The 9,910-nt window shown below is 44.8% G+C and overlaps 2 protein-coding genes across 7 annotated transcripts in view; one reads left to right on the top strand and one right to left on the bottom strand.

Annotated features, from left to right (window-relative positions):
- The window catches only part of ZFX (zinc finger protein X-linked), a 221,199-nt gene that overhangs the window by 90,625 nt on the left and 120,664 nt on the right, over positions 1-9,910 (bottom strand). The window contains exon 1 of one of the 2 annotated variants that reach the window (XM_073357489.1): positions 4,180-4,190. The exons of the other annotated variant lie outside the window; for it this stretch is intronic. The gene's annotated coding sequence lies outside the window, so the exon portion shown is untranslated. Of the gene's footprint in view, positions 1-4,179; positions 4,191-9,910 lie in introns of those variants that run through there. 2 annotated transcript variants of the gene reach the window in all.
- Positions 4,256-9,910, top strand: part of KLHL15 (kelch like family member 15) — a 39,351-nt gene continuing 33,696 nt past the window's right edge. For 4 of the 5 annotated variants that reach the window (XM_073357570.1, XM_073357580.1, XM_073357559.1 and 1 more), the window contains exon 1: positions 4,256-4,319. The gene's annotated coding sequence lies outside the window, so the exon portion shown is untranslated. Of the gene's footprint in view, positions 4,320-4,366; positions 4,627-9,910 lie in introns of those variants that run through there. The other variant, XM_073357548.1, reaches the window with a different exon arrangement.

The raw sequence follows: 9,910 nt of genomic DNA, 5'->3' as shown, positions 1-9,910 counted from the left end.
TAAGATACAATTAAATATATACTAGTAATTTCTACCGGCCATCTATTGATATCACTTTTAAATTTCAACTTTTTTCTTTTACTATTTTGTTTATTACTTGTATGTGGTTGGTAATGCATAGAATATAAGAGAAGACATCCCTGCCCCAGGAATAAACAGTTTACATCCTAACAGTATCTTTCATATGGAATATTTAAAAAACAATCTCAAAAAGCCCAAAACCTTTTCAGAATTGGGCACAGCAACTCAGATGCTGAAAAATAAAAACGAACTAAGGCCTTGATCTTGCAATAGGATCTGTCATATAAACACAAGGGTCTGCCTAAACAGATCTGATTGGAAGATTGAAGCCAAAACTGGCAACCCTTACACTTTGCCTTTCTCTTGTGAAATAATGGATTTCTCTTTTCCCCTTCAAGCCCCATTTTGTTAATCCACCCCAGTAAGAAGTACAGAATGGAAAATTAAAACCTTATGCACTGCCTTGAAATTATTGCTGTGTACACACGTGTCATCTTGTGTATTATTTATATATACTGTTAATTTAATCTAGATCCTAATCCTTTATTCTTTATTAAGCAAAAACTAGGTTTCCTATGGGAGGCCCTAGAGATTTGAATTCCAGGTGGACATTTGTTTACATTACATGACTACCATATAATTTAGCTATACTGGCAGTCTGAAAAATTTGATTCTGCATGTGCTCCTATCTCCAATTTTGCATACACACATTTATAACTTGAAGTCAGTGGGACTACTCACATACATAAGATTGGGGCCCACGTGTGTAATTAACTGAAGTAAATGGAGACAATATGGATATTTGAGAATACACAGGCAGGCTCTAAAATTGAGATGTGATGGGGGAAGCTACCACAAACTGGTGGTGTACATTACCTGGCTTTAGCCAAGTTTTAATCTCCCCCTTTACCACTCTCCTTTCCCAAAATAATTGTGGGAAATTAATTCTTTTATACATAGAAGAGGAAGTGTATTGTTGATAGTCTTTCTTTAAAGAAAACAAATGAAAATGTAGTAACGATCATTATAACAAGTTATAAGTGAAGATCTTGCTACTGAAAATAAAATGTATATTACCCTGCAATACATTTGGATAATTTTGTACATAAAATGGAAAATATTATTGTTTCATATCTAATATTTCAAAAATCTATGTGGTGCAAATATAACTTTCTTTAAATGATCTCACTGCTGGGAAAACCACAGTTGAAACATGTAACCTGGATGCATAAAATGTTGGGGGAATATGATGCAACACTTGATTGTAGTTGCCTTACCAATGTGTATTTCTGTGCAGGTGTAATCACTGTTTTGCAATATTACAGATGGTGTAGAATTCCATTCTAAATGGATAAAGTTGCCTCTTAAATCATTTAACTGTATAGTTTATACAACGATGCAAATAGAGTATGAAAATTCCAGAAACAATCACATGCTGCATTTTTGGTTGACTAAAGAAGATGTTATAAATAATTTAATCCCTGTCAATGTATCTATCAAATTTTGGAATGGAAATACATAATAATTATCATATATTAAGGATGAATATATTGTTAATGTCATAACAATAAAACTATTAAATATTCTTGCTTTGTTATTGTTGATTCATTGTATTGTGGGAGGTTGACAGTATGAAGAAATATAGAAATATATATAGAAATATATGCATCCGATGAACTGAGCTGTAGCTCATGAAAGCTTATGCTCAAATAAATTGGTTAGTCTCTAAGGTGTCACAAGTACTCCTTTTCTTTTTATAGAGAAAAAGAAATTCTGAGACTATAAATGTTCATTGATGCCAAATAAACTCCTCATCACCAGAAACTGTTAACAGTGCTTTAGAATTAATCGGTTATGTTTAATCCTATAAGCACTTTACATGTCTGTAACTTTATTCACATGAATAGTCCCGTTTAAATTAATGGGACTACTCACCTTAGTAAAGTTACACATGTGCTTAAGTCTAACCCTAATAGACCTATCCAACTTCTGAAATAAATGGAATGCTCATATTGACTTCAGTCACAGCTAGATAGGGCCCCAAATAGGGAGACCTTCCCTGCCCAGTCTCCTACACTGCTGAGAATACTCATTTTGAGGCACTTTTTAAATATTACTCTGTTACAATGATATATATGAATTGTCAGTGGAGACACAAATTTGTCCAGGCTTTTCCAATACGAAGGAGAAGCTATTTTTAAAAAACAATGAGAGTGAAGTTTGTCAACGTTTATCAGATTTTTTTTTCTTCGAGTTTGAGGTCTTCCTTCATATTATGTAGGAGAGACACACAAAAAGCATCTCACACCTCAGCTTGACAGATACTGGAAAAATCTTAGTAAGAGGCAGATTAAAAAAATTGTTTCTCCCACTTTCCTTTTTACAAAATTGAAGGAGTATTAGGGGCAACAAGAAGGGCAACAGTTCAGTTCCTGTTTATTTCTTTTCTATTCCAGCCTCCCTTTGCTGAGGTACTGAACATATGTGGGTCTGAGCTGAGTGCAGCAGATTTATTGTAAAACAGTGAATGTGGGTCAGTACATCTATTGTGTGAGACAGTAAATGGTAGAAACTGTAGCTTCCTTCTGTGACACTGAGAGTGGGCTTATAGTCCTGCATCACTGCATGAGAGAGTGAACGGAGTAAGGGGTGAGTAGCTTCATTGTGTGAAGCAGAAAATGGGGCAGGTACAGTAGTAGCAGACACAGAAACAGTGAATGGGATGTGGGGGGCAAGTTCTTTGTATGAAGCAGTAAATGGGATGGCAGTAGGAAGTATGGCATATACAGGGGCAAACTGTGAGAGGCAATGAATGGGGTGGGGTGGCAGTAGGAGGTGCATTGTGAGGCAGTGAAGGGGATAGGGTAGCAATAGGAGGTGCAGTGCGAGGCATGGAAGGGGTGGGGATGACAGTGACTGTACAGTAAAAGGCAATTAAGGGGGTGGGAGTGAAATGAGAGGCAGTGAAAGAGGTGGGGATGGCAGTGCAGAGCGAGGCAGCGAAGGGGTAGGGATGGAAGTGGTGATGCGGTTAAGGCAATGAAGGGGATGGGGGTGCAGTGTGTGAGGCAATGAATGAGATGGGAGTGTCAGTAAGAGATGCAATGTGGAAGGCAGTGCAAGGTGGGGGTGGCATTAGAGGTGCAATAGGAGGTAATGAAGGGATGGCAGTGGTCGTGCAGTGAGAGGCAGTAAAAAGGGGTGGCAATGATGGTGCATTGAGATGAGTGAAAGTATGGGGGTGAGAGTGGTGGTGTAGTGAGGCAATGAAAGGTGGGTGCACAGTGAGATGAGTGAAACGGTGGGGATGCAAGTGACAGTGCAGTAAGGCAGTGAAGAGGGTGGGGTTCAGTAAGAGGCAGTGAAGGGTGGGGATGACACTGGCGGTGCAGTGAGGCAGTAAAGAGGGTGGGGTGACCGTGAGGGTGCAGAGAGGCAATGAAAGGGTGGGGGCGACAGTGAGAGGAGGTGAAGGGGATGGGGTGACAGTGATGGGGCAGTGGGAGGCAGTGAAGGGGTGGAGGTGACAGTGATGGTGCAGTGAGGCAGTAAAGAGGGTGGGGTGACCGTGAGGGTGCAGAGAGGCAATGAAAGGGTGGGGGCGACAGTGAGAGGCGGTGAAGGGGATGGGGTGACAGTGATGGGGCAGTGGGAGGCAGTGAAGGGGTGGAGGTGACACTGGCGGTGCAGTGAGGCAGTAAAGAGGGTGGGGTGACCGTGAGGGTGCAGAGAGGCAATGAAAGGGTGGGGGTGACAGTGAGAGGCGGTGAAGGGGATGGGGTGACAGTGATGGGGCAGTGGGAGGCAGTGAAGGGGTGGAGGTGACACTGGCGGTGCAGTGAGGCAGTAAAGAGGGTGGGGTGACCGTGAGGGTGCAGAGAGGCAATGAAAGGGTGGGGGTGACAGTGAGAGGCGGTGAAGGGGATGGGGTGACATGATGGGGCAGTGAGGCAATGAAGATGCTGGGGTGCAGAGAGAGGCAATGAGGAGGGGGGATGACAAGGTCGTTGCAGTGAGGCAGTAAAGAGGTGGTGGGGTGCAGTGAAGGGGTGGGGGTGACAGTGTCGGGGCAATAAGAGGCAGGGAAGAGGGTGGCAGTGACGGTGCACGCGAGGTAACGAAGGGGGAGGGGTGGCAATGGCGGAGCTCCCGGGGCAGGTGCGGGGGCCGGCTGCCGCTGCCGCCCGCTGATCCCGCCCTCTCCCGCAGGTGGCGGCGGCGGCGGAAGTGACGTGCGGCCAGGGGGGCCTGTCCTTGGGGGAAGATGGCGCCCGTGCCTGTGCTAGGCAGCGAAGGAGGTAAACAAGTGTGAGCGGCGGGGGGAGGGGGGGGCGAGGCAGGGGTCCGGGGGGCGAGCGAGGGGCCGGGAGCGCTGGTGCCTGGGCAGTGCCGGCGGCGCCTCCCCCGCAGGCGTAGCGGGGAGCAGGGGCGCAGGCGCGCGCCCCCCACCCTGCCGCGGGCGTCACCTCAGCCCTTGCCCCGCACTTCAGCCCCCCCGGGGCGCGCCGCCTCCTCCCCCGGCTTTATGTCACACCGAGACCCCCGGCTCTGCAGGCTGGGCGGGCGGAGTTGCGTCTTCAGTGCTGCTGCTGCTGCTGCTGAGAGGTAGGTGACGCCGCCGCCGGGTCCCCCCTTCTGCCCTTCCCCCCGCCGCCGCTGCTGGCCCGAGGGGTAGAGCCGCTTCCGCGCCGGTTCACACACCTTCCCCCCCCCCGCTCTCCGCCGCCCCCCCCAGTTTTCTCTCCAGCCCCGTCCCTGATGGGCTGGGCAAAAGAGGACACCCCCCCCGCCCCCCGCTCGCTCAGCCGCCTGCTGCCGCCGCCGCCCCGTGTGAGGGGTGGAGGGAGGCTTGTTGCGTGTCTGCAGCAGCAGCAGCAGCACACGGGAAGAGGATAATCCTGGTGGGTGTTTCTCGGGTAACTCTGGTAGCGGGAGCGGGGGATGCTCGGGGTAGTGTAACCGGCTGCGGCAGGGTGCGTGCGCCTCTGGCCTGCGCGGTGGGCGCGCGTCCCGCCCGGCCTCCGGTGGTGTTTTTCCTCTGACCTGGCTCTCCTGCCGCTTAGAAGGTGTCGCCAGAGAATAGATGCCCCTTTCTAGGGCTTTCTCTTTTCTCCCTCCCCTTCCCCATACCTTTTATTTCCAGAGAGAGACTGGCCTGGTGATCAGTCTTTTCCCCTGGAAAATCGTCAATGGCGAGCACAACGTGTGGGGAGGATATGAAGTGGTTACTGCTGAGTTTGTGTTTTCGTTTTAAATCTCTCCCTGTTTTAAAGTGAGGATAGTTAGCGACGGGAAAAGTCTTGCAGACTGAACTTACCTTTCCACGAAACACATGTGGCTGGGCCAACAGCAGTATATAGGCTTCCCACGCCCACCCTTCCAACGTGCACCCTCTTTTGGAGCAGTCTGTTCTAGTTCAGTTTCCATGTTCATTCAGTCCAGGCCTGTGTGCTGAAGTTAGCAACAGGGTTGCTCACTGGTGTCAATTCTGGTGTAGGGCTGTGTGTTCCAAAAATTTGTCCATGAGGAGGTGGACTGAGATCACGAATTAGCATTTAGTCTAATGCTTGCCCCTTGATGGAAGAATCAAAAGACTTTTATATTTGTAAGTAACCCATCTTCTGGCTCTGAAAACTGCGACTCTATACATTGGGGTAGCTTGATATTTGAGGTTTGATTCAGGAATTGTATTAAATATGCCAGATACCTAAATTGTAGGAGTCTCCCAAAAACATAGATGTGTGTTTTTTTTAAAAAAAGTCTGCTCAGTAATCAGTGAGGGGTAAAAATTGTATTAATTTATATCATGTGATTTGTAGGATTAGCAAATAATATCGAAACATTTAAATAAATACCAGAGTAGGTTACTGTTGCTTTTTAAAAATTCTTAGGGTTGCCCCTTCCAAGTGAACTGGGGAAATATAAAACAACTATAGGATGAAGAAAAAACTAAGATGGAATGAATGTCCTTTATTTTGTTCTGCACTTTGTAAAGTTAGTTTTCAGTAGTAGTCAGAATTCTGTGGTTTTTATTATACTAGTACTTTTCCATACGTTAACAATTCAGACCTTTAAGTTTGTAAGTATAAACTGATCAATTTAGATGTTCAGGGCTACTAGGTATCAAAGGTTTGTCTTGCTACTTTATTAATGTTAGATCAAATTGCATAGTTAAATGTTGCAATTTGGATAATTTTTTGTTAATGACAACTTCCCATTGAAAAAAGAAAAGGAGTACTTGTGGCACCTTAGAGACTAACCAATTTATTTGAGCATAAGCTTTCGTGAGCTACAGCTCACTTCATCGGATGCATACTGTGGTTTTCATACACACAAACCATGAAAAAATGGGTGTTTATCACTACAAAAGGTTTTCTCTCCCCCCACCCTACTCGCCTGCTGGTAATAGCTTATCTAAAGTGATCACTCTCCTTACAATGTGTATGATGATCAAGGTGGGCCATTTCCAGCACAAATCCAGGGTTTAACAAGAACGTCTGAGGAACAGTGGAGGGGGAGGAATAAACAAGGGCAAATAGGTTACTTTTTATAATGACTCAACCATTCCCAGTCTCTATTCAAGCCTAAGTTAATTGTATCCAATTTGCAAATTAATTCCAATTCAGCAGTCTCTCATTGGAGTCTGTTTTCGAAGTTTTTCTGTTGAAGGATAGTCACTTTGAGATCAGAAATTGAGTGACCAGAGAGATTGAAGTGTTCTCCGACTGGTTTTTGAATGTTATAATTCTTGACATCTGATTTGTGTCCATTTATTCTTTTACATAGAGACTGTCCAGTTTGCCCAATGTACACGGCAGAGGGGCATTGCTGGCACATGATGGCATATATCACATTGGTGGATGTGCAGGTGAACGAGCCTTTGATAGTGTGGCTGATGTTATTAGGCCCTGTGATGGTGTCCCCTGAATAGATATGTGGGCATAGTTGGCAACGGGCTTTGTTGCAAGGATAGGTTCCTGGGTTAGTGGCTCTATTGTGTGGTGTGTGGTTGATGGTGAGTATTCGCTTCAGGTTGGGGGGCTGTCTGTAGGCAAGGACTGGCCTGTTTCCCAAGATTTGTGAGAGTGCTGGGTCATCCTTCAGGATAGATTGTAGATCCTTGATAATGCGTTAGAGGGGTTTTAGTTGGGGGCTGAAAGTGATGGCTAGTGGCTTTCTGTTATTTTCTTTGTTAGGCCTGTCCTGTAGTAGGTGACTTCTGGGAACTTTCTGGCTCTATCGATCTGTTTCTTCACTTCTGCAGGTGGGTATTGTAGTTGTAAGAACGCTTGATAGAGATCTTGTAGGTGTTTGTCTCTGTCTGAGGGATTGGAGCAAATGCGGTCTTATTGCAGAGCTTGGCTGTAGACGATGGATTGTGTGGTGTGGTCAGGGTGAAAGCTGCAGGCATGTAGGTAGGAATAGCGGTCAGTAGATTTCCGGTATAGGGTGGTGTTTATGTGACCATCGCTTATTAGCACTGTAGTGTCCAGGAAGTGGATCTCTTGTGTGAACTGGACCAGGCTGAGGTTGATGGTGGGATGGAAATTGTTGAAATCATGGTGGAATTCCTCAAGGGCGTCTTTTCCATGGGTCCAGTTGATGAAGATGTCATCAATATAGCGCAAGTAGAGTAGGGGCGTTCGGGGACGAGAGCTGAGGAAGCGTTGTTCTAAGTCACCCATAAAAATGTTGGCATGCTGTGGGGCCATGCGGGTACCCATAGCAGTGCTGCTGATTTGAAGGTATACATTGTCTCCAAATGTAAAATAGTTATGGGTAAGGACAAAGTCACAAAGTTCAGCCACCAGGTTAGCCGTGACATTATCGGGGATAGTGTTCTTGACGGCTTGTAGTCCATCTTTGTGTGGAATGTTGGTGTAGAGGGCTTCTACATCCATAGTGGCCAGGATGGTGTCATCAGGAAGATCACCGATGGATTGTAGTTTCCTCAGGAAGTCAGTGGTGTCTCGAATGTAGCTGGGAGTGCTGGTAGCGTAGGGCCTGAGGAGGGAGTCTACATAGTCAGACAGTCCTGCTGTTAGGGTGCCAATGCCTGAGATGGGGCGCCCAGGATTTCCAGGTGTATGGATCTTGGGTAGTAGATAGAATATCTCAGGTTGGGGTTCCAGGGGTGTGTCTGTGCGGATTTGATCTTGTGCTTTTTCAGGGAGTTCCTTGAGCAAATGCTGTAGTTTCTTTTGGTAACTCTCAGTGGGATCAGAGGGCAATAGCTTGTAGAAAGTGGTGTTGGAGAGCTGCCGAGCAGCCTCTTGTTCATATTCCGACCTATTCATGATGACAACAGCACCTCCTTTGTCAGCCTTTTTGATTATGATGTCAGAGTTGTTTCTGAGGCTGTGCTGGAAATGGCCCACCTTGATGATCATACACATTGTAAGGAGAGTGATCACTTTAGATAAGCTATTACCAGCAGGCGAGTAGGGTTGGGGGAGAGAGAACCTTTTGTAGTGATAAACACCCATTTTTTCATGGTTTGTGTGTATTTTTCACGAAAGCTTATGCTCAAATAAATTGGTTAGTCTCTAAGGTGCCACAAGTACTCCTTTTCTTTTTGCGAATACAGACTAACACGGCTGTTACTCTGAAACTTCACATTGAAAGGATCACTTTTTGACTATCACTAATTTACTGTTAGATCTGATTGTGACGTTCATTGCTTGGTTTGGCGAATATGCAAACATTAAATAAATTTGCTGGACAGTTTTATGCCATGTCCAATACCTAAATAATTTAAAGGAAGGCAAATACCATTGGCTGTAATCTACAACATATGTTGTTTAGGATGAAATCCTGTCCCCATTGAAATCAGTGGCAAAACGCCTATTGACTTCAGTTGGATCACTGTTTCACCATTGGATATTAATAACATGGTCATTTCAAGTTAAAATTTCATATCTGCTGAGTTCTTGTAATGCAAGCTAATGAGACAGAAGCTCTGGTTGATCAAGGTGCAGAGTTAGGGAAAGTTCTGACTGGACTGGGAACTACAGATGATTGGTTGGCCCATAGCTACAGCTGTGTTTTGAACCATTTCTGTCAGAACAATTCTTAAAATACGGTTTTAAAGGCCTGTTTATTGCAGCAAATTTTAATGTGCTGTGAATCATGTTATAAGATGGAAGTGGTCTGACCATGTGACAATATGCTTTCTCTTACCCAAAGTCCAGACTTTTTAGAACCATATAATCAACCAATATTGCAGTTCTGATCTTTTTGGGACTATAACATGGTTTAGTTCCAGCTGTGCAGGCAAGACTGAACTGGGTTATAATATGAAACTCCAAAAATTTCAATGTGTAAAATTTTTAAAAAATGCCTAAGTTGCTTATCTTTTGAAAACTTTACCCCTAGGAATGTAGCATTTTGTATCCATTGCAGCCAAGGTTATTTTTAAACAACTTTTTTCACCCAGCTATCACAGTTCAAATGATATTCTAGACTATTCCCTCCCTCAGCAGGGTTCTAGTATAGTAATTTTATGATGTATAACCATGTTGGACACAATCCATGTTCTGTAATGAGTTTTGGAAGTACTTCAGACATAAGCCTAATGGTCCCATGTGCAGTTGGGCAATTATCTGAAAATTTTCCACCATTTCTAACTTTAATTCCGCTTAATCTGTGTTATAAAATGTGGGTAAAATTTTCAAAAGCATCTAGGTCCCATTTTTAAAAGTGACTTAGGCATTTAGGAGTGTTAGTCTCACTGGCTTTCAGTGAGATCTAGGCTCCCAAATGTTTAAGTTGCTTTTGAAAATGGGACTGTAGGCTCCTAAGTCACTTAGGCATGTTTGAAAATTTTACCCAGGCTCAATGTGTATTTTGCCAAAATCTAATTGAGAACCCTAGTGTGTGCAGGCTGAAC

This window comes from Lepidochelys kempii, chromosome 1 (assembly GCF_965140265.1).
Source record: "Lepidochelys kempii isolate rLepKem1 chromosome 1, rLepKem1.hap2, whole genome shotgun sequence".
NCBI lineage: Eukaryota > Metazoa > Chordata > Testudines > Cheloniidae > Lepidochelys > Lepidochelys kempii.
This window is presented reverse-complemented; position numbering and strand designations above follow the sequence as displayed.